This window comes from Artemia franciscana, chromosome 14 (genome assembly GCF_032884065.1).
Source record: "Artemia franciscana chromosome 14, ASM3288406v1, whole genome shotgun sequence".
Lineage (NCBI taxonomy): Eukaryota > Metazoa > Arthropoda > Branchiopoda > Anostraca > Artemiidae > Artemia > Artemia franciscana.
The window spans coordinates 20,668,720-20,694,107 of record NC_088876.1 but is presented as its reverse complement, the minus strand read 5'-3'; the positions used below and the strand labels follow the sequence as shown (position 1 = coordinate 20,694,107).

Sequence of the window (25,388 nt, the reverse complement as noted above, 5' to 3'; positions counted from 1 at the left end):
AAGATTAACAACTATACTGTTTTTTATTTACTACAAGTTTAAAAGAGAAATGTCACGTTAAATAGTGTTTTACTATGATTAATTTAAAAAAACTGTTTCCACAAGACAAAATACGATTGAAATGTTTTCACCTTTCTTACTCTCATAAATGAAAAATTACCAAAACCTTAAGGAAGAAATGTCAGTATATTTCAATTAAACTGACAATCCTAGGTGTTTTGTTTGTTTGTAAATTGTCTTCTAGTCTTGAGGGGGCATAGGGTTTATCAGCCCTAATCATGCTAATTTTTGCTTGCTTTGAGTCTTACTTAGTTATTTATTGTAATTTGTATTCGTTTTGAGTTTCATTCATTTATTAATAATGATTCGTAGTAGTTTAACACTTGGAAGATTATTTGACTTTATTTTTGCTCATTCTTGGGTTAATGGAGCTCTTTACTTTTCTTTAAAAAACTTGTTTGTGCTAAATTTTTTGAATAATTTTCTGTTCCTTTTTCATTTGAATAGTGTTTTTCATGGAAAAAATAATATTGTTTATCTTTTCAGTTTTCTCCTATATGGGTTGTATAGGTTGTATGGTTTGCTATTTGTATGTTGGAAAAACTTTTCAACAAATTTTAATCCTGACATAGTATTTTCTAATTTAATTCTACAGCTTCCGAAGTTGATCTGAAAGATTATATCTATGCTCTTTGACAGCCTGGATAAACTTATGCTCTTTTTATTTATTTAAATTTTAAGAGCAGAAGTAGTAATAGTAATTTTCTCATAAGTTTCAACTTAATACCCCCAGTCGTTCTCGATATATTGCTAAGGTGTTTTATTGGTAGCCATAAACGTAATACCTTTTGATTTATTTTGTAGTAATATTTAATTTTAAAGCATAATGGGCCAATAGCATAATTGTGGGGGGCTGACATGCCTAATATCCCTAAAAACATAATTGCTGGACCGTTCTACTATGCCGAACAATCTGAATGTCAAATTTTTTCTGACTGGGTGCCTTTTGAAAATGAATGTGCTTGAGAGAAGGGTTGCTTTCCCTCTAATCGCTTTTTACTCTTAAAAAGGGCACCAGACACTCGCGCTGTAATTGGAGTGTAAGGGGGAGGACTTCCCTCTTAATATATATAGTACAAAAATTTTAACTAATAAGAAGGGCAAAAACCCCTTTCAATTTAAAATCGAATAAGCCTTTTTCGAAGTTTCTACGACAACAAATGACCATCTTAAATTTCTATCAGATGCATTTTGGGGAAATAAGAGTTTTGGGGGGTTTCCACCATTTGATCACTCTGAATCTTAAAAAGGGCACTAGAACTTCTAATTACGAATCCAATGAGCCTCCTCCAAAGTTAATACGATCACACTTTCTATATATACCTTATATGGCTCAAGAGAATAACTTACAACTTTTACCCTAAGGGCTGTTGGGGTGGGGGGTGGGTTGTCATCCTTAAATATATAATTCCCAACCTTTCAATTATGTTGAACAAAATGGCTAATGGCGAATATAATGAGCCTCCTCCGAAGTTTATACGATCAACTTTTCTATATATACGTTGCTATTTCTATCAGATAAATTTCGGGAAAATATGAGGTGTTGGGGAGGGGTACCCACCCTTATATTTCTCTGAATCTTAAGAGACACTAGAATTTTTGATTACCAATCCTATGAGTCCCCTCCAAAGTTTATACGATCACCCTTTCTATAAATACCTTATATGCTCCATGGCATAACTTACTCTTGTCCTGAGGGCTGTAGGTGGTCTGTCATCCTCAAAGACATAATTTCCGGACATTTCAACTACTTTGAACAAAATGGACATCTCAAAATTTTAAATGGATTTGTTTGGGGAAGTGTGGGCGTCCAAACACTTTCGACTATTAAAAAGAGCACTAGCCCTTTCAATTTCCAATGAAATGAGCTCTTTTCAAAGTTCAATGACAATAAATGGCCATCTCAAAATTTTTATTGCATGCATTTCTGAAAAATACAAGGTGTATATTTGTTTGTGGAGGGGGGGGGGGGTATTCAATCTCCGATTGAAAGTGCTAATGCCCTTTTTAATAGTAAAGTTACTGGAGGGCAACTAGCCCTCCTCCCACGCCAACTATTTTCAAAAACCTATTCATCCAATTTCAAAATTTCTATCAGATGCATTTCGGGAAAATATGAGGTGTGTGTGGGGGGGGGGTTGATGTATTCACTCTCCGATGTTTGTGGTGGGAAGGGGGTATTCGTTCTCCGGTCACTCTGAATCTCAAAAACGGTACTAAAACTTCTAATTAGCAATCCAATGAGCCCCTCCGAAGTTTATACGATCACCTTTTCAATATAAACCTTATATTCCCCCGGAGCAAAACTTACAACCCTTGGCCTGAGGGGGGTGGTCATCCTAAAACACATAATTCCGGATCTTTCAATTTCGTTGGACAAAATGGCCATCTTAAAATTTTGATTGGGTATGTTTGGGGAAATGGTGAGCGTGGGAGGGAGGTTAGTTGCCCAATAATGACTTTCGACTATTAAAAAGAGCACTGACCCTTTCGGTTTCCAGTCGAATGATCTCTTTCCAAAATTTCAAAGATATCAAATGGCCATCTCAAAATTTCTATCTGATGCATTATGAGAAAATATGAGGTGTGTGCGGGGGAGGGGGGGGGGTTATACACTCTTTTATCACTCCGAATCTTAAAAAGCATGCGAGAACTTTTGATTACAATTCAATGAACACCTCCGAAGTTTATACAACCACCCTTTCACTATATACCTTATATGTCAAAGGGCATAACTTAAAACCCTTGTCCTGAGGACTATGGAGAGCTTGTCATCCTCAAAGACATAATTTCCAACCTTTCAACGACGTGAATGAAATAGCTATCTCAAGTTTTGATCAGATGTGTTTTTGGAAATCTTTTGCGTGGGAGGAGGGTTACTTGCCCTCCAATCACTTTTGACTATTAAAAAGAGAATTAGCCCTTTCAATTTTCAATCGAAAGAGCTCTTTCTGAAGTTTCTACAACAATGAATGGCCATCTCAAGATTTCTATCAGATGCATTTTGGGAAAATATGAGGTTAGTGTGTGGGGGGGGGGGGGGCTGGAAGGTCGGGTGTATTCATCCTTCGATCCTTTTGAATCTCAAAAAGGGCACTTAAAATCTCAAAAAGGCGGGGAATTAAAAATTGTCTGAAACACAAAGAATTTTGTTTAAAAATTATCTGGTCTAAATCTACTTTACAAAACTGACAAGACAAAAAACACATTATTTTTCAAATATGTTCCGTCATCCACTAGAAACTGAGAACTCGTCAGTAAGTTTGAAGGCATTAGATAGTATGGAAGTAAGCCTAAAGCACCAGCTAATTGACGTACACATTAATTCATAACTTTGGTTACTATAATCTTGTTGTTGATTTTTATTCTGCTTTTCCTAAGTGTTTGTATAGTGGGTCCTTAAAACATAATTTTTATTGTTAAACCGTGATAAGAAAGAAAAAAGATCAAAAATTTGTTTTGATTTGCGGCTGTCAATTTGTTAGGAAACCGATTGAGAGAATAACTGTTCAAGTCACAAATATAAATTCAATTTCATAGTAGGAGAAAAATAAGTTTTGACCAGGAAAAAATTGGTACAGAAATGGTTTCTTCACTATCCGGACCGGAAAAAAATGCTTAACAACATATCAAAAATCTAAATCTCTAGCTCGATGCGAAATCGTTTTTTTTTAATGTTTTTTTATTTATTTTCTCAAAAACCGGGAAAAAAATTAAAAACGTAAACTATAATGTTTTACAGATCTTTTTAGATCAGCTTTTGGCTCTGAATTCATTTCTGATACTCATTTCGTTACCTGACCAAAAGAAAAATATTTATCAGCAAAAAAAAAATGGGGAAAAAAACTGTGTCTTTGAGGAAAAAAACTCTTACCAGCGTTGTAGTCTATTTGGCTATGTAAACGAAAGGCTTAGAAATAAAAAGACTAAACAACAATAAACAGGAATGACGAAACACCTCAGCGCCAAACACTATGAGACAAGGTAGGTTCTAACTTAATGTGTTCAGAGAAAAGCTTTTATCTTATTTTTCAAATATATAAAAATTGCACATCATCAAAATATAGGATCTAGATTTCTCATCATCACAGTTAACTGTTATTCTTCTTCACTAAGTTCTTCTTCTTGAAACTTCGAATTGTTGCACGAGCTTCCCTTTACAGGTACGGCAGGCTATAATGCACTCAAGTCCGTTTTTCTTACAGGTACACTTTTCACTATCACAGGCGTCAATACGACACGAGCATTTGATAATTTTCAGCAGCTGAGACGGAGCGGCAGGGAGATCTGTTTTTATTGGCGCAAAAACTTCGTTATCCTGCAGTTTCCATCCCAGGCGTAAAGGGTCTACTGGGTTCCCGAGCCAGATTTGAACTTGGCAGTAGACACGTAGCGAGTGGTACTTCGCTGCTGCCTGAGTCTGTGGCAGTTCTTGTGGATGCACGAAAGTGGTGGCAGTGCTCACTTTTCTGTGAAAGATTAGCTTTCTGGCAGTGTCCAGGTTCGAAACATCAGGGCAACTGTACAGTATCAACAATGCTCGCTCTCCTGCTGCCACAATATCGTCAAGCGATGCGAGCTTGTCGCCAAATATAGCAGTGCTGTCCCTGAAACTCTTGTTGGAAAGTAGCAGCTGAACAGCTATGCCCTTTCCTATTCCGTAAAGGTGAGAGGTTGTGTCACAACCCAGCACGGCATGACAGAACGGTATCAGATTGCTGACATCTGTTCCTAGCTTCTGCTTCATCTCACTAATATCCCAAGCTGAACTCAAAGGTCAATCATGGGCAAAAACAAGACGCTTGCCTTGCTGCGAAGGTTTCCCGTTTAATGATGTATTTGCTTAGAGAAAACTGACTGCATGAATCCATTCCAGCTCGGCCTTGGGACATTCAGGAACCCGGTAGCTAATCAGAGCTGATCGAGTGAGGCATACGGGTCGTTGACATTTTTGCCAGGGATCTTCTCATATTGCACCTTTGAAAGCACTGTCTCACTTAAGCGGTAAGGGTAGATGGGAATTTTTCCTTTTTGGGCTACTTCATCTAATGAAACTTCAACTCTCGGAATGGGGGATCGGCTGTTAATGAGAGGAGGCGTGACTGTTGCTAGCAGAGCCATCCCATGGAAAGTGTTTCTTCCGTCCATCGTGCAAACATCGTGATCTGCATTATCAGATACATGCTGCACAGCATGTGCTGAGGTAACTCCTGCAAGGCTAGATTCATCATGGACTGATGCACAGCGTTTAAATTTCTGGACTTCAGCATAGGAGAAGCAGAATCCATGGCTGTGTAAAGTGTCAATAAGAAATCTGGACTTGAAATGGTGATCCAGTTGCACTGCTAAGCCTAGTTGCAGTGGACAAATGAGGGCACGCGGGCGAGCTGCTTGAACGATGGAATTGCCAATGGCAAGCACTTTGAAGGAAATATCGGTTCCAACGAATATTTCATCTAAGAACACCATTAGGCTATCAGGTAGAGAGCCTTCCAGCTGTTCTCCAGAAGAAATCTGCTTTGCGGTCATATATGATTCCTTCTGTGCTGGCAGTCCTTTGATATCACTTTTGATAATCTTTGCTGCTGCTCTAATAAGCTTGATTTTCTCACTCTCTTCGTTATCGGTTTTGTCCAAGTAATAAAAATTCTGGAGTATCGCTGATGCTTTTTCTTTGAATGTCACCACGTCAGCCTTACCGTCAATAGTTGCAAATACTAGCTGGTCACTGAAATATTCCAGAAGCTTGCTCTTCAAGTACTTGTTACAGTACGGTTCAAGGTCTGTCCCATTCAAAAGCCCTCCCATTTTAACAACAAGTTCACTGACTGTATACTGTTCTTCGTAATTTTCTTCGAAAAAAGTAGCCAGCTTCAAAAACGCCTGATATCTTTCATCGTGACCTGGCCTCCCCCTTTTTGGACGTTTTTTATCTGGCTCAGTATCTTCGAGTATTCCAAAAAGTTCTCGCGTCGCAAATCTGGCTGGAAGGCTCTTATTTAATCGAAACATAGAAGAACAGGCTGCGTGATAAATGGCGTCAACTGCGTGCAGGTCTGACACTGCACATATTCGGCGGAAAACGTTATTTGACTAATCATCATCACGGCTTTTTCACACTGCCTTTATACTCTCTTCAAAGTCTTTAGTCCGAACCTTGTACCACTCGTGTCCTTTTCTGTGGGTAGTGTGGAGATTTATCCTTGTAGTGCAGAAAAAGCAACACTCTTGGAAGTTGAAACTTGGAGTCCGTGATCGGAGTACCACTTTTTCTGCTTCCGTCTTTTCTTGCAAGGTTCGTCGTCTCTCATTCTCAATTTTCGACAGGTATATTTTGTTTGTGAAAGTCTTTCTGCAAGCAGGATGGACTTGGTTCCCTGCCTCGACAGAGATGCTGGTACCTCTCGTTTTGCTAGCTTCATTGATCGCCGTAGCTCCTTTTTCTGCCAGTACCGACGATTCTGAGGTGTCTATTGAACGTTCACAAAGGGGACATAAAACTGCGGTCTCAGCCATCTAAAACTGGGAATAAGTGAGCTGTCGGTGAATGTTACAACGAAAACCCTCATTTTGAACCGAAAAATTCGTGCTCCTCTTCGAAAAATACCCCGTGATCGTGTGTCGCTTGATTTTTTTTTTTTTTTTCTTCATACAAAAACAAAAACAAAACATAAAAAAGAATTAAATGATTAAACGTGATGTTTCTGTCTAATAAAAGAGCACAAAAACAATCGTTTCTTAAAAGGGAAACCATCAATAAACTACTTTTCTTTTCACGGTTCCTCATTCTCGGATTCTGGAAATATCTAAAAAATAGGCGCAAAAAACTTGAAAAAAAGGGAATTTCGCAACGGGATGTAGATTTAGATTTTTGATATGTTGTAGAGCTCTCTTTTCTGAACAGAGTGGTTCAAAAATAATTTCTGTACCAATTTTTTCCTGGTTCGACCATTTTTTTCCGTATCTTTCCCCTACTATCAGTAACTGAAATACATCAGAGTAAGAGGAATGCATACGCATAGAACATTCACCAAGAAATCACAATCAAACACCCAAATAATTAAACAAAAAGAGGTCAAAACACTGAACCTACTGGGAAAATTAAAAACTAACCGTAGCTAAGCTCAAAACTCATCATTAAATTAAAGTTTCAAATAAAATATGAAATCAATAGAAAAAGAGCATTTCTGTGCAAGATTAACGAGACAACAAATTTTCTTTTTCTTCTTTAGCTGTATGTTGAAAAATCATGTAAAGCTTAAAACTATACGAAGCAAAGGAAGAAAAAAAGATATCTGAATTTCTTTAAAAATAAAATTTTGAAAATTTCATAGAGTAGGGCGAAAAAGTTTCGTGATATTATTTAGACAAAAACTATATTAATAGCTAGAAACAGTGGATATACAGAAACAGATAGCGGGAGATAAAGACAAAGGACACAACTGTCCTAGATACAGAACTGCAAACGGCCCTCAGGAGTTACATAGCCAAAGGTTATTCACAAATTTCGTCTGGCCCTGCTTTTATATTTTGTGAATTGAAATCGAAATACCCTAATGTGATCAGGCTTAGGCACAATACTTGAAGTTATATGAGTAGCTTAGGTTCCCTACTGAACTTAATAGCCTAGATTCCTGATTAGACTATTCATTCTTCCCTTTTCAGTAGCTTGCTTAGCTTCCAAAGACTCTTTTAAGTTGAGATACTGGGATTTGGGAAGTATGCTTTGAAAAACTCTTTCTGCACTGGTCAACCTTGAGGTTAGGATCTCACGTAGCAAGCTAAAAAAAAAGAAGAATAAATTTATATTTTTGTGAAAAAACTATCGTTGGCTACCTGATTCGGAACATCTAGCAGGAACGCGCACAAACACACACACACACACACACATTAAAAAATATAAAGAAACTAACAATTGTTAAAGACTGTATAAAGAATTCCTTCACGAAATTCATTTGAAAGCATGGGAAGTCAATATTTTTAGGCTTTTCTGGGCTTTATCCTATACTTAGGAATAAGGATTTTAGTGATAGTTGGGTGGCCTATTTCTATTTTTAAGAATATCTTCTATATCTTCCTCTTTGGTATAGGAATAGAAAATTAATGAACAAGTTTCACCTCCTTAATATTACAGAACATCTGACTGGTTGACAAAAAAAGATTTCGGAAACAGCGTATCAGTGATTGTCTCCTCATCATGGCTTTTCATTATAATTATTTATTTATTGTTATTGTTGTTGTTTTTTTTTGTTTTGGTGATTTATTGTTGTTTTTTTTTTGTGTGTGTGTGTGTGTAATGTTATTGTTGAATTTTGCTTGTGTTTTCTCCACTATTTATATTTTTATGTAAATGGGTTATATATAAATATATATTACAAAAAAACTAACATAAGGATGCTGAAGATTATTTTATTCTGTCGTTAATCACTAAAAATTAATTAATACTTTAATCAAATATATACTTTGTCAAATACTTCTTCACGACAGGCTTGTCCCAAGATATTGACGGACACTTACATACATTACTTTGAATGCAAGGAAAAAAGTCTTGGAATATATTTCACAAATAAATTGAACATTTGTGAAGTCGAGCATCAGAGGGAGTCTCATTGCAGCAAAAAAAAAACAACAACCCTGAGTTACTTAAGACATCAAGGAAAGTCTACAGCTGATCTGCTCCAGAGGGTAAGCGATTCAGTTCAGGGAGCACCCCAAGATATTCTGCGCACAACCCAAGCCAGGCCCAGGGTATGCCCAGTGAGATTTGCAGCAGGCGTCTGACAATAGTCATGCATAAAGAAGTTCCACTTCTAGGAAGAGGGACATTTCAAGAGCAATAACACGTTCAACACGCTGCTCAATAGCTTCAGGCATATTCAAGTTCAAAATTCAATTCAACAGCCCCTAATAAATAAAAAAGAACCTCATCGTCTCTATCTGAGAGCCAATTGTGGCTCGTCTCTATCTGGTCAGTCCTTCAGAAAGAAACAAACGTTTTAGAATCTTAGAAAGATACTACAAAAAGGAAACATTTTTATTATATAAAGTTTACAGGCTACCCTTGACTAACCAAGAGTATACCACTACAAAATATTGCTTTTGTTTGTATGAAAAAAAGACAACATGAATGTCTGAGATTGTGATGTAACAACATAAGCACCAGTAGAAGAATCCACATACCTGTCATGCTTTTATGCCTCATTGAACTTCTCAGCCGAGGAAGAATTCAAAGATTTCAGTTTACTTGCTAATTCAGTAATTGCTTTGTTTTGGTCCTTCGCTTCGGTAATAAGCGCCTTCAGTGGACTCTAAAGCACCAAATAAGGATTAATTTTGCATGTGATTTATAGTAACAAAAATTTAGAATATTAATAACAACTTCTAAATGTTTATCCTTCTATTGAGCCGTATTGGACAAACCGAAGTTATATATATTTTTTCCGGTTTTTCATTCTTTCATTTATATTTTACTTGTAATTTAATTAACTGAACATTTTCTAGTTCATGGAACCATGGTTCGAGCCAGAAGTATCTGGCTCTATACTTCAGCATACGTACACATTGCTCAATATTTTGACAAAATGGTTTAATACTTTAAATATCAGCTCTTCAAACATACCTCCACACAGGAGGGGGATTGGGAGCCCCCATACACCCAGTACTGGTCCAAGACCACCACCATGGAAAAATTGAAAAAAAACAATGGAAATGTACCATTATCACTCTACACACCTCTCCCCTACCAAGAGTGGCCCTTTGTATTCCATGAATGATACAACTTTATTTACTGGTTACATGTGCAGCGGAGGCGCACTTGTACCATAATAGATAGAGATTTAGAAAGGTAATCATTGTGGTAGATTATGGCCCGTGTCTCAAAATCGATGATGACCCGCCACAGTTTTGTTTACTATATACCATTATGAAACAATATTACTATTCAGTTGCATCCTTGAACAAAAATTATTCTGTGAAAAAGCTGAAAACCTGATTTCCACTTTTTCTGTACAATTACAAAACAGTCAAACACACCCGCTTGCTTTGAGGATGACAACATATTAAGAATCTCTCTCTCTCTCTCTCTCTCTCTCTCTCTCTCTCTCTATATATATATATATATATATATATATATATATATATATATATATATATATATAAATAAGTTGTTTGAGTACTGACGTCATGTTTGTCGACTGTCGACTGACGTCATGTTTGTTTGTCGATTGACGTCATGTTTGTCGACTGTATATGACGTCATTATAAGTATATAAGAAGGCCTTTCAAAGAGAAATTTTTAATCTATATAAAAATAAGTTGTTTTTGTGGCGACTGACGTCATGTTTGTGCGTCGAAGACGTCATTATAAGGATTGAGCATTATGCCGTCATGAAGTTTTTTGTCAACTGACGTCATGTTTGTTATAACGTCAAAGGCTTTGTATATGACGTCATTATTAGTATATAAGAAGGCCTTTCAAAGAAAAATTTTTAATATAGATCTTAAAATGACAGAAGAACCTACAATGGCAGAAAAAACAGCCTAGGAAGCTGCTCAAAGAGCTAATGCCAAAAGACTTGCGACTAATAAAGAAAGTAAGAAAAGAAAGCGTGCCGAGGAATCACAAAAACAGCGTGAAAACAGGCTTGCAGCCAATAGAGAAAGTATGAAAAGAAAGCGTGCCGAGGAATCACAACAACAGCGTGAAAACAGGCTTGCGTCTCAAAGAGAAATCACCAAAAGAAAGCGTGCCGAGGAATCACAAGAGCAGCCTGAAACAACCTAGACAGCGAGAGTCAAAACGTATCAAAACTGAAAATGATAGCGATGATGATTGGGTTGGGGATTTTGATTTGGATAAGGTCATCAATGCCTACCAGATTTTAGTTAAAAAAACAAAGGTTCGGCGATATGTATTTCATAGTGACGAAAGACAAGTCAAGGTAAAACAAACCACCTAAAAAAAAATATAAGGTAAAATATATATATATATATATATATATATATATATATATATATATATATATATATATATATATATATATATATATATATATATATATATTTTTTTTATATATATATATATATATATATAAATATATATATATATATATATATATATATATATATATATATATATATATATATATATATATATATATATATATATAAATATATATATATATATATATATATATATATATATATATATATATGTGTATATATATATATATATATATATATATATATATATATATATATATATATATATATATATATATATATATATATATATATATATATACTGACTGGCGTCATGTTTGTCGACTGACGAAATTACAGACCGGGACACAAATGACGAGCAGGAAACTCAAAGAGAAATCACAGACTGGGACACCGGGACACAAATAACGACCGGGACACAGGGAATATAAATAAGGACCGGGACACAGGGACACAACTACAACAGGGACGCCGGGGGGCACAGGGGGGATATATAAATGACGACCGGGACACAGGGAATGTTCGATTAGCAATCACCATCAACAAAGCTCAAGGGCAATCATAATAATAATGAGGTATAGATCTGAATATGGATTGTTTTTCACATGGACAATTATATGTTGCATGTTCAAGAGTCGGTAAACCTGACATTCTATTTATATGCACAGACATGGGACAGCGAAGAATGTTGTATATTCGCAAGTTTTACAAACATATATCTATCTATCTATATTCACAGGTGGGACACACGGACACAACTACAATGGCGCGTAACTAATATGACGCAAGAAAAAACTAAAAAAAGAAAAAACCCAAAAAGAAAAAACTTAAAATAAAGGAAAAAAATAAAAAAGGTAAAAAACTAAAAAGAAAAAAACACCGGGACACAAATGACGACCGGGACACAGGGAATATAAATGACGACCGGGACACAGGGACACAACTACAACGGGGACGCCGGGGGGCACAGGGGTATATATAAATGACGACGGGGACACAGGGAATGTACGATTAGCAATCACCATCAACAAAGCTCAAGGGCAATCATTAGAATAATGAGGTATAGATGTGAATACGGATTATTTTTCCCATGGATAATTATATATTGCATGTTCAAGAGTCGGTAAACCTGACAATCTATTTATGCAAAGACAATGGGACAGCGAAGAATGTTGTATATTTGCAAGTTTTACGTAGTTAAAAAACATATATATATATATCTATATTCACAAGTGGGACACAGGGACACAACTACAATGGCGCGTAACGACTTACGCGCGTGGGGGAGCTTGGGGGGCACGAAGCGCCCCCACCAAGTAGGTGTTGGGGTGGCGCGAAGCACCACCCCAAAAGCTAGTATCTTATCATTTTCGGGATGGAGCCGACGGCTATCACTTTAATATTAAATTGATAAATCCAGCCACTAACAAAGAAATGGATAAGAAATGCAGCGCAATGAAATATTATGCCTATAAATTAATGATTCGTCATTTATTACATTTATATATAATCCATCTTGGGATTAGATACAACAGCTTTTACAGCCTGGACAATCACCAGTTCATAGACATGACATTACGGCCCGTGTCTGCTGGCAAAAGTTGCTCTCCTTCATCTCCTACAGAGTTATGGGAGAAATACAAATCGCAAATGGCCGAGAATATACTCCACCGAACACGGCTAGAAAGGTCAAATATGACCTTGGAATTTACAACAGAAATTTATAACTGCACTTTAGTTATGATTGGAGATTTGTGCTTATCTATTGCAAACAAACTTCTCAAGCATTTGGGAATGCCTTCACCTAATCGTACTGCTTCTATTGCTACATGTGTAGAATGGGATCATGAACAAAGTTACAACACAATTGACCTACTGTCTTATTTTACAGACCGGGACATCGGGACAGAAGGAATATAAATGACAACCGGGACACTCAAAGAGAAATTACAGACCGGGACACCGGGACACAAATGACAAGCGGGACACAGGGAATATAAATGACGACCGGGACATTCAAAGAGAAATTACAGACCGAGACACCCGGACACAAGTGACGACCGGGACACAGGGAATATAAATGACGACCGGGACACAGGGAATATAAATGACGACCGGGACACAGGGACACAACTACAACGGGGACGCCGGAAGGGCACATGGGGGATATATAAATGACGATGGGGACACAGGGAATATTCGATTAGCAATCACCATCAACAAAGCCAAAGGGCAATCATTGGAAAAATGCGGTATAGATCTGAATACGGATTGTTTTTCCATGGAAAATTATATGTTGCATATTTAAGAATCGGTAAACCTGACAGTCTATTTATATGCACTGACAATGGGACAGAGAAGAATATTGTATATTCGCAAGTTTTACGAGGTTAAACTATATATATATATATATATATATATATATATATATATATATATATATATATATATATATATATATATATATATATATATATATATATATGTCCCTGTGTCCTATATATATATATATATATATATATATATATATATATATATATATATATATATATAGGACACAGGGACACAACTAAAATGGCGCGTAACTAATATGGCGCGTAACGACTTACGCGCGCAGTGGGGCTTGGGGGGCGCGAAGTACCCCCACCAACTAGGTGTTGGTGTACAGCTAGTAGGTGTTGGTATACAGCTAGTATAGCATTAAAATAGAATACTGTAGAATATAAGCTTTAAGAATGGTTCACGCAATATATGACAAAAACCTGCGTGACATTCGTTGCCAGTACAGCATTCGGGAATGGGCAGAACATGAATGGCGTAGAGTAGGTATCAACTACTTTTCCTCAAAGTTTGGACCTAACCAAGACAAAATACGATATGCTTACTAAAGTACGCAGCTAGTTCATTACCTTTTAGTGAAACCTTCTGATTGATCTTAGTTTGTACGAGATTGTCACTTAACTTTACAGAAAGAAACATATGCTCCTGTAACAACTTACTTACAAGAGAGCATCCTTTTTTTTCTGTTACTCACCCAAGATTCTATTACTCACCCTAAAGCACAATATAACTAAATTAGCTAATTCCCGACTAGGTCTCACCAACAATGTCAATTCAATGTAGTAAAATAGGTAAACTAATATTCTCGAACCAGATAAAAAAAATTTTTTTTACATCAAAACGTTTTGTCCAAACACAGAGATTTTTGTTCTAAACTGATTTTCACGCAAAAAAGTGTAAGAGCTACTTAATTTGTTGTATGATATTTCTACCTAGTTTACCCCCCACCCCCTTATTCTTAAATATTATTTACCCCATACTGACCAAATAAGCTGATGGGAACATATGCAACAGATCTTCGAGTTTAAAATAATAGTAGGAATTTTGCTCTGAATTTTTAGTACATTTGAATTTTAAATTCTATCAGAGAGAATTTTGGGTCTCATAGTAAAAGTGATTCCTGACGCATAGTTGTATTTTTGCTTATTCCTCATAAATTAATTTAAAAAAACTTGTTCCACAAAGCAAGGTTTTCAAAGAAAAGAAAGAGCTCCATTAAGCCAAGAATAACAAAAATGAAATCAAATAATCTTCCAAAAGTAAAACTACCACAGATCACTATAAAAAAAAAGGAACTCAGAACGAACAGAAATTCGATAAATAGCCAAGTCAAACTCAAAATTAGCAAAAATTAACATGAGTAGGGCTGATAACCCCTATACCTTCTCAAGACCAGAACATAAAAAAAAATACATTTGGCAAAAGCCGTTACCAAAAGCTACATAATTGCATACATTGCTAAATAACATAAGCATAGTGTACATCAGCCATTATACTTCTTCTATCAAAAAAATGTAAGCAACACCTAAGAAAAACAGCTTATTTAAAACCTTGTGGCTGCGCAGTGGATGAGGCCCTGGCTCTTGATAAAAGGTTGTCAGGTTCAATCCCGCCTGTCGCAAGGAAAGCTTGCTCTAATAATCGTTTGCGATAATTTTTTTCTATTATATAAAAAAAAATCAAAGCTATCAACGCCCAGAAATTAGGCTAAATAGCAAAACCAAAGATCATAAAATGGGATGTCGTGAAGCAAGTGTATAAGAGCCAAAAATGAGTAGCAGCTATGATTTCATACTGTCTGCTGTCTTGACTTGCTTCTACCCTTAAGAGTAAATTTTAAAAAGCTAAGAAACTTTAAATGTATTTTGTTTTCAGTGAAGCTTTCAGTTGATCTCTTACGTTACCGAGGTCATCGCGACCTCTAAAATAAGGTTCTCCGATGCTTAAATGAATTGTATAGAAATGTTTAAATACATTGAACACTAATCGGAAAAGATAAATAGTGCCATTTAAATCACTAAAAAAAAGGTTCTGGTAGAATTTTTCAGCCACCCCACACCCCCAGAAATTCACTGGTGAGGCTAATGAGGCCCGTCTTGCTATTTTCATCTATGTTCCGGTAGACCTGTGAATACAATATTTTATGTTACATATAAAAAAAAAAACCTTTACAATAGAGAGGGGGGCACTGTTCACCTCACTTTCACAAATAATTGACGTGTAGACCAAAGGGAAACAGGAAAAAGGAAAGATTTAATACTAATTCTCCCCTCCCCCTCTACTGTTTCCTAAATTGGCATTAAAATGCACGGAAACATTTAAATATCGGAAACATTTTTCTGGAGGAATCACTTCGTACCCCCCTTAGTCTAAACAATGGAAGATGAAATAGTAATTCCAACCCTACTCCCCAACACCTCTTACTGTATTTGCCTGAAGGCTCAGGGAGATTTTGACAGTCGGGGCATTAAAATTTACTCTTTTAGGCATCTGGTTTCTGCCTACACATCAACCCATTGCCTCTCTTTCATAATAACTGATGTACAATTATATGCTTTCCTTCGTCTTTTTATTTGTCTTGATATCCCTTTGGCTGTTCAATTTATCATTTGGGGAGAACTTCCTTGAAGGGAAGGGTCAGAAATTTTTTTTTCGTGAGGAGCGGAGTTTCAGGGGAATACGCTGGACCCCATATTCTTAACAAACTCAAGTACACTAGCCATTTCAATTTAAAATGCCTCACATGCTCAAGAATAAAGCGCCAGTTCATGCAGTAAGCTATTTTAGACTGAATCAAACAATTTGTGGTAATGAACTGTAGTAAGGACCGACCCGGCTCAATAGTAACCGAAACTCTAAAAATGATATTTTGATACCAATAGATACATCAAAAGTATCGTATTTCCATGCTGATTTTAAATATATAAGTTTCATCAAGTTTAGTCTTAACCATCAAAAGTAGCGAGTCTGAGAAAATTTGCCTTAGAGAGAAACACCCCTTGAAATGATCATTAATATCGTACAATCTTGTAGAATTTTTAAGCTCCTATCTACAAAAATATAGAATTTTGTATTTTTTGTTGCTAGAAGACAGATCACATATGCGTGTTTATTTTTTTTCAGGAGTGATCGTATAGATGCTGTGGTCCTATAATGTCAAGAGAGGGCTCTTTATAACGGAAATTAACAGTTCTAGTGCCCTTTTTAAGTGACCAAAAAATTGGAGGGTACCTAGGCCCCCTTCCACGCTCATTTTCCCCCAAAAGTCACTGGATCAAAACTTTGAGATAGTCCCCGGGGAGGGGCTAAAAGTTAAAAACTTTGACCATTGTTTACATATAGTAATGGTTATCTGGAAATGTACAGATGTTTTCAGGGGGACTTTGTCGCCTTGGGGAGGGGAGGCTATGGGGTTACATGGGAGGATCTTTTCATGGAGCAAATTATTAAAACTTAAAACGCAGCATTAAAACTTAAAACGGTCAGAAATTATTACTCATATAAGGGGTTTCATCTCTCCTCAATACCTCGCTCTTTATTCTAAAATATTTTTAGTAATTTCAACTATTTATTCTTTGGCCTTTGGGATTCAGGGGTCAATCTTAAAAAATACAAATACAGAAGAGAGAATAATGAGGACTTTTTTTCCAAGAAAGTGAATGAACAAAACCTATTTGAAAAAAACTGTCACTGTCTTGGGAAAAAAAGACCTCACTATTCTCTCTTCTGTATTTGTATTATGGAAAGGCAGTGTGATCTTGGTCATTATTTTAAGTCTTAAAAAGTTGAGACACAATTTAAGCTTTAGGGTTAGGAGCAAATTAACAACGAGAGGTCGATACCCCTGATATACTTAATAAAAATATACAAATATGTTCGTTGCGTAAGTTAATTCGTAAGTTACGTATGTTTATTACGCATAAAAACGTTCGTAAAAAAAGTAAGGAGTGACATTAAAACATCAAACAAACAGAAATTATTCCGCATATGAAAGGGACTGTCCCCTTCTCAACGTCCCACTCTTTACGCTAAAGTTTTTATATTTTTTAGTCGTGAGAGAGTCAAACTTTAACGTAAACAGCGGGGCCTTGAGGAGGGGACAGTCCCTTTCATATACGGAATAATTTCTTTTCGTTTTAAGTTTTAATGTCGCTCCTTACTTGTAGTTGAAAAAACTTGGTTTATTTTTATTTAATGCAAATAAGGAATGAGCTTCCTTATATATAGGTTCATGTCATATAATTTGAAGGAAAAAGGGGAAGGTAAATCAAGTTTGCCCCCAAGCTATTCATCCTTAAAATTTCTCGCTTAAATTGACCAGCAAAATTGACAATAATATCAATTACTGTTCGTTTTTATCCATAGTATTGACCAACAAAACTATGTTGGTCACTAGAACTCTTTATTCTCTTTTCTTCATCTTTTATCTCTACATCTCCTTATTCTTTTTGTCTCTATATTTTACAATGTTTCTTGAGTAAAACTACCCTTAAGTTTCTCTAAATTCCTGGTTTATGAGAAACTACACCTTTTTCTAACGCTTTCAACAAGAAAGCTGGCATATCTTATATTTAGTGATATTTTGGCTCATTTAGCGATTTGTTTTCAAGAAGTTAGCAATTTTATTTTTTACTTAGTGACAACCCTTTCGTTTACATCGGTAAAAGCTTCAGTAAAATATAAAGAATACGGCATTGGACTTTACAGTCCCTACTGGCGGTGTTGATCTCTGTTTCTTAGCCCTTTCAGCCAAGAAAATACTCAACAATATATACTACGTTGGAATAGCTTCATTACCTATCCAAAAAACAAATTGAGAACAAAGACTTCGAAAGAAAGTTAGACTTATCCGATTAGGAGAAGAACATACTTAAATACAATTAACATACTAAATTTAAGGAAAATTAGCGGTAATGTTATGATATACCCCCTACCCAATATTCTTCTAATATGTTTTTCTGACGCTCAGTCATAATGAAATATGACTAAGCATGACAAAAATATGATATTTTAGAAACAAGTTTGGGCAATATATTTGCACAATAGGAGAGGGGAAAGTATAGCAGGTCTGCATACCTAATGTGCTAGGTACAACTATTCTACACATTATATAGTAAGAATTGTTTTCTAGCTTCATATTTTTTTTCTATACCCCCCCCCCCCCAAATATGCAAATATATAGCCCAAAGTATATATTTCCATCTACTCTGTCAATACTCTTTGTCTTGTCTCACGCTAAGCTTTAGGAAACTAACAAAAGATGGTTCTACAATACGTCAATGAATGAACAACTTGAGCGGTAGGGGGTTTATCATAAAAGTACCAAATTAACTTTGAAAATATACGGTCTTACCAATAAAACAACTGCTTTTTTGATTTCGCGAAATAAGCTTTTCGCGAAATCACCTTTTTCTTATCCAGAAACGTCACTCCTGCCAGAATGAGGTAAATTTTAAAGTGGTACTGAACATGGGAAGAAAAATCAAACCAAAAAGATTAACAACTATACTGTTTTTTATTTACTACAAGTTTAAGAGAGAAATGCCACGTTAAATAGTGTTTTACTATGATTAATTTTAAAAAAACTTTTCCACAAGACAAAATACGATTGAAATGTTTTCACCTTTCTTACTTTCATAAATGAAAAATTACCAAAACTTTAAGGAAGGAATGTCGTTATATGTCAATTAAACTGACAATCCTAGGTGTTTTGTTTGTGTGTAATTTGTGTTCTAATCTTGAGGGGGCATAGGGTTTATCAGCCCTAATCATGTTAATTTTTGCACGCTTCGAGTCTTACTTAGCTATTTATTGTAATTTTGTATTTGTTTTGAGTTTCATTCATTTATTGATGGCGATTTGTAGTAGTTTTACGCGTGGAAGATTAGTTGACTTTATTTTTGCTCATTCTTGGCTTAATGGAGCTCTTTACTTTTCTTTGAAAAACTTGTTTGTGGTAAATTTTTTGAATAATTTTGTTCCTTTTTTATTTAAATAGTGTTTTTCATGGAAAAAATAATATTGTTTATCTTTTCAGTTTTCTTCTATAAGAATCTATAGTATGTGTTGCTATTTGTATGTTGGAAAAACTTTTTCAACAAGTTTTATTCCTGACATAGTATTTTCTAATTTAATTCTATAGCTTCCCAAGTTGATCTGAAAAATAAAACTTAATATCATTCCCAAAAGATTATATCTATGCTCTTTGACAGCCTGGATAAACTTATGCTCTTTTTATTTATTTAAATTGTATGAGCAGAAGTAGTAATAGTAATTTTCTCAAAAGTTTCAACTTAACACCCCCAGTCGTTCTCGATATATTGCTGAGGTGTTTTATTGGTAGCCATAAACGTAATGCCTTTTGATTTATTTTGTAGTAATATTTAATTTCAAATCATAATGGGCAAATAGCATATTTGTGGGGGTTGATATGCCTAATATCCCTAAAGACATAATTGCTGGACCGTTCTACTATGCTGAACAATCTGAATGTCTAAATTTTTTGACTTGGTGCCTTTTGAAAATGAATGTGCTTGAGAGAAGGGTTGCTTGCCCTCTAATCTCTTTTTACTCTTAAAAAGGGCACCAGACACTCGCGCTGTAATTGGAGTGCAAGGGGGAGGACTTCCCTCTTGATATACTAATAAGAAGGGCAAAAACCCCTTTCAATTTCCAATCGAATAAGCCTTTTTCGAAGTCTACGACGACAAATGACCATCTCAAATTTCTATCAGATGCATTTCGGGAAAATACGAGGTTTGGGGGTTTCCACCCTTTGATCACTCTGAATCTTAAAAAGGGAACTAGAACTTCTGATTACGAATCCAATGAGCCTCCTCCAAAGTTAATGCTATCACACTTTCTATATATACTTTATATGGCTCAAGAGAATAACTTACACCTTTTACCCTGAGGGGTGTTGGGGTGGGGGGCTGTCATCATAAAATACATAATTCCCAACCTTTCAATTACGTTGAACAAAATGGCTAATGGCGAATATAATGAGCCTCCTTCGAAGTTTATACGATCACCTTTTCTATATATACATTGCTATTTCTATCAGATATATTTCGAGAAAATATGAGGTGTTGGGGAGGGGTACTCACCCTTCTATTACTCTTGGATGTACTCACCCTCCGATGTTTGTGGTGGGGAGGGGGTATTGATTCTCCGGTGACTCTGAATCTCAAAAACAGTACTAAAACTTCTAACTAGCAGTCCAATGAGCCCCTCCGAAGTTTATACGATCACCTTTTCTATATAAACCTTATATTACCCCGGAGCAAAACTTACAACCCTTGGCCTGAGGGCTCTGGGGGGGGGGGGGGTCATCCTAAAACACATAATTCCGGACCTTTCAATTACGTTGAACAAAATGGCCATCTCAAAATTTTGATTGGATGTATTTTGGGAAATGGTGAGCGTGGGAGGGGGGTTAGTTGCCCACCAATGACTTTCGACTATTAAAAAGAGCACTAGCCCTTTCAGTTTCCAGTCGAATGATCTCTTTCCGAAATTTCAAAGATATCAAATGGCCATCTCAAAATTTCTATCTGATGCATTACGGGAAAATATGAGGTGTGTGCGGGGGGGAGGGGCATACACTCTTCTATCACTCTGAATCTTAAAAAGGACGCGACAACTTTTGATAACCAATCCAATAAACGCCTCCGAAGTTTATACAACCACCCTTTCACTATATACCTTATATGTCACAGGGCATAACTTAAAACCCTTGTCCTGAGGACTATGGAGAGCTTGTCATCCTCAAAGACATAATTCCCAACCTTTCAACGACGTGAATGAAATAGCTGTCAAATTTTTATCAGATGTTTTTGGAAATCTTTTGCGTGGGAGGAGGGTTACTTGCCCTCCAATCACTTTTGACTATTAAAAAGAGCATGAGCCCTTTCAATTTTCAATCGAATAAGCTCTTTCTGAAGTTTCTACAACAATGAATGGCCATCTCAAGATTTCTATCAGATGCATTTTGGGAAAATATGAGATTAGTGTGTGTGTGTTTGGGGGGGGGGAGGTCGGGTGTATTCACCCTTCGATCATTCTGAATCTCAAAAAAGGCACTAAAAATCTCAAAAAGGCGGGGAATTTAAAATTGTCTGAAACACACAGAATTTTGTTTAAACATTATGTGGTCTAAATCTACTCTACAAAACTGACAAGACAAAAAACGCTTTATTTTTCAAATACGTTCTGTCATCCACTCGAAACTGAGAACTCGTCAGTAAGTTTGAAGGCATTAAATAGTATGGAAGTAAGCCTAATGCACCAGCTAATAGACATACTTATTAATTCATAACGTTGGTTACGTGTATAATGTTGTTGTTTGTTTTTATTCTGTTTTTCCTAAGTGTTTGTATAGTGGGTCCTTAAAACATAATTTTTATTGTTAAACCGTGATAAAAAATGAAAAAAGATCAATAATTTGTTTTGATTTGCGGCTGTCAATTTGTTAAGAGACCTATTGAGAGAATAACTGTTAAAGTCACAAATATAAATTTAATTTCAGTAACTGAAATACATCAGAGTAAGAGGAATGCATACGCATAGAACATTCACCAAGAAATCACATTCAAACACCCAAATCATTAAACAAAAAGAGGTAAAAACACTGAACCGACTGGGAAAATTAAAGACTAACCCTAGCTAAGCTCAAAACTCATCATTAAATTAAAGATTCAAATAAAATATGAAATCAAAAGAAAAGAAGCATTTCTGTGCAAGATTAACGAGACCACCAATTTTCTTTTTCTTCTTAGCTGTATGTTAAAAATTTTCAAGTTTAAAATTACCCAAAGCAAAGGAAGAAAAAATGATATCTGAATTTATTTCAAAATGAAATTTAGAAAATTACGAAGAGTAGGGCGAAAAAAGTTTTGTGATATTATTTAGACCAAATCTGTTTTAACTATATTAATAGCTAGAAACAGAGGATACGCAGAAACATATAACGGGAGATAAAGACAAAGGCCACAACTGTCCTAGATACAGAACTGCAAATGGCCCTCAGGAGCCACATACCCAAAGGTTATTCACAAATTTTGTCCGTCCCTGCTTGTATATTTTGTAAATTGAAATCGAAATACCCTAATATGATCAGGTTTAGGCAACAATACTTGAAGTTTTTAGAGTAGCTTAGGTCCCCTACTGAATTTAATAACCTAGATTCCTGACAAGACTGTTCATTCTTCCCATTTCAGTAGTTTGCTTAGCTTCCAAAGCCTCTTCTAAGTTGAGAAACTGGGATTTGGGAAGTTTGCCTTGAACAACTCTTTCTGCATTGGTCGACCTGGAGGTTAGGATCTCGCGTAGCAAGCTGAAAAAAAAAGAAAGAAAATAAATTTATATTTTTGAGAAAAACTAGCGTTGGCCACCAGATTCCTGACATCTAGTAGGAACACGCACAAACACACACACACACATTAAAAAATATAAAAAAACTAACAATTGTTTAAGACTGTATTAAGAATTTCTACACGAAAATCTGTTGACTTCCCATGCTTTCAGCATGGGAAGTCAATATTTTTGGAACTTTGATGAATGTGGGTTATTGGAAAAATCCTTTAAATACACTCAGAGGAAGTACATTCAAAGTACCTAAGTACATTACTACATAAAATACGAAGATCTAGGTTGGTTACTCTAAAATTGTAGCCAATCGAGGCAAATATAATCGCATTGCCCTTGGAAAGCTGTATTCTACTTTTTCAGATCATTCTGTTCTTTAACTTTCTGAGATTTATCCTATACTTACGATTAAGGATTTTAGTGATATTTGGGTGGCCTATTTCCGTTTTTGTAAATACCTTCTATATCATCCTCTTTGGTATAGGAATAGAAAATTAATAAACAAGTTTCACTTCCTGAATGACTGGTTTACACATAAGGATTTCGGGAACAGCGTATCGGTGATTGTCGCCTCATCATGGCTTACTTCATTTTTTCATTATAATTATTTAATTAATGTTATTGTTGTTTAATTGTTTTTTTTTTGTGTAATGTTATTGTTGATTTTTGCTTGTGTTTACTCCACTATTTATATTTTTATGTAAATGGGTTATATATAAATATATATTACAGAAAAAATAACATAAGGATGCTGCAGATTATTTTATTCCGTCGTGAATCACTAAAACTGAATTAGTACTTTAATCAAATATATACTTTTTCAAATACTAGTTCACGAGAGGCTTGTCCAAGATATTAACGGACCCTTCTATATATTAGTTTCAATGCGAGGAACAGTGTCTTGGAATATATGTAGAACGAGGGAATCTCATTGCAGCCAAAGAAACAACAACCCTGAGTTACTTAGGACATCAAGGAAAGTATACAGCTGAGCTGCTCGAGAGGGTGAGCGATTCCGTTCAGGCAGCACCCCAAGCTATTCTGCGCACAAGCCAAGCCACGCCCATGGTATGCCCAGTGAGATTTACAGCAGGGGTCCAACAATAGTAACACATAAAGAAGTTCCACTTCCAGGAAGAGGGGCATTTCAAGAGCTATAACACGTTCTTTATCTTACATTATCTGAAAGGGATCTTTGGAGGCCAGGACAGAAAAGATAAGAAAAATCCATAAAGCATACGCCAGTCTAAAAACAAAATCTGGAAGATGGATTAACAACGGAGTATTTCAACAAAATTTGCCCTCGTCCTGTTAAATCTTTGACGATTCCCCCCCCCCCAAAAAAAGAGAAGAAATAAAATAGTGTCACAGAACAGTTGTTACTCTGGCTGCTCAATATCTTCAAGCATATTTAAGGTCAAAAATTCAATTCTACAGTTTCTAATAAATAAAAATGAACCAAATCGTCTCTATCTGTTAAGTCCTTCAGAAAGAAACAAACATTTTAGAATCTTAGAAAGATACTACAAAATGGAAACATTTTTACTATAAACAGTTTACAGGCTATGCTCGACTTAATAATTTACCATACACAAAACTAGACTATAATTTATCACTGCAAAAGATAGCTTTTGTTTGTATGAAAACAAAAGACAACATGAATGTCTGAGATTGTGATGCCACAACATAAGCACCAGTAGAAGGATCCAAGTACCTGTCATGCTTTTGTGCCTCATTAACCTTCTCAGCCAAGGAAGAATTTAAAGATTTCAGTTTACTTGCTACTTCAGTGATTGCTTTGTTTTGGTCCTTCGCTTCGGTAATAAGCACCTTCAGTGAACTCTAAAACATCAAATAAGGATTAATTTTGCATGAGATTTATAGTAACAAAAACTGAGAATATTAATAACAACTTGTAAATGTTTATCCTTCTATTGAGCCGTATTGGACAAACCGAAGTCATGTATTTTTTTTATCCGATTTTTATGTCACTTGGTATTAATCAAGTGACAAATAGCAATCGCAAATTCTGTCGGTCTGTCTGTCCCGGTTTTACTAGTTTAGGCACTTCCAGATAAGCAAGGACGATGAAATTTGGCAGTCATATCAGGGACCAGACCAAATTTAATTGGAAATGGTCGTTCTCCCGATTCAATCATCTCAATGAAATATTTAATATTGATATTGAAGGATATCGTGTTTCAGAGCTTTTATTTTAAATCCTGACCGGATCCGGTGACATTGGGGGAAATCGGAGGAGGAAACCTAAAATCTTGGAAAACACTTAGAGTAGATGGATCGGGATGAAACTTGGTAGGAAAAATAAACACAAGTCCTAGATACGTGATTGACACAACCGGATCGAATCCGATCTCTTTGGGGGAGTTGGGGGGGGGGAGTGGGGAGACGGTTAATTTGGAAAAATTAGAAAAATGTAGTATTTTTAACTTACGAACGGATGATCGGATCTCAATGAAATTTCATATTTAGAAGGATCTCGTGACACAGATCTTTTATTTTAAATCCCAACCGAATCCAGTGCAATTTGGGAGAGTTGGGGCGGGGGAGCCGGAATTCTTGGAAAAAGCTTAGAGTCGAGAGATCAGGATGAAACTTGGTGG

At 35.8% G+C, this 25,388-nt stretch overlaps 1 long non-coding RNA gene across 1 annotated transcript; it reads right to left on the bottom strand.

Annotated features, from left to right (window-relative positions):
- Nucleotides 1-21,898: 21,898 nt before the first annotated feature.
- Nucleotides 21,899-25,382, bottom strand: LOC136035441 (uncharacterized). Its single transcript, XR_010619422.1, has 2 exons — nucleotides 24,482-25,382; nucleotides 21,899-22,735 (listed from the first exon to the last, which is right to left on the bottom strand). It is a non-coding gene; the product is annotated as an uncharacterized LOC136035441 (long non-coding RNA).
- Between the last annotated feature and the right edge of the window lie 6 nt (nucleotides 25,383-25,388).